Source organism: Mandrillus leucophaeus, unplaced genomic scaffold (genome assembly GCF_000951045.1).
Source record: "Mandrillus leucophaeus isolate KB7577 unplaced genomic scaffold, Mleu.le_1.0 Scaffold1417, whole genome shotgun sequence".
NCBI lineage: Eukaryota > Metazoa > Chordata > Mammalia > Primates > Cercopithecidae > Mandrillus > Mandrillus leucophaeus.
Genome location: NW_012101385.1, coordinates 203,600 through 204,172, shown reverse-complemented (window position 1 = coordinate 204,172; position 573 = coordinate 203,600).

Genomic DNA, 573 nt, shown 5'->3' with positions numbered 1-573 from the left:
CGGCTGATGCCTGGGCCCTGCCTTAGGCCCAGAACTTAAGATGAGAAGATATTTTGGGTGTGCAAGCCATGTTGTCCTTAGCTTTACTCAAAGAAAACATCCTCGTGAAAATATGCATGGATCAATAAATATTTCAGAGGGCGTGATAGGCTCTGGTGAATCTCTGATAGTTCACATGGTTTGCTGCTGCCCTTAATTTCATGTCCTTTGAGCTAGAAACTTCCTTAATTAAAATACAGAAATAAGGAGGCCATCTGCAAAACCCATACTTCCAGTCCACTCGTCTGTTACATTGCTTAATGCTGTGTACAATGACCTAGGCCCTGAGCTAGATTATTGCCAAGAATAAATCTTCATTTAGAAAATTGATCAGATGGTTGGTTTGATAAATTCAGAAAAATGTTAGGCCATATTTTTTTGGGAAGGTTATTTGTAGAAGAAATCCCGGGTGACTGATAAACTGTTTTCAATTTTAGCTATTTTGAGGGGCACCAATGTAGATGCCGCTTCAGAAGACAAAGGCATTATCTCGACTTGTATATTGCCACCTCTATTCCTTAGCCCCGTGTTTCA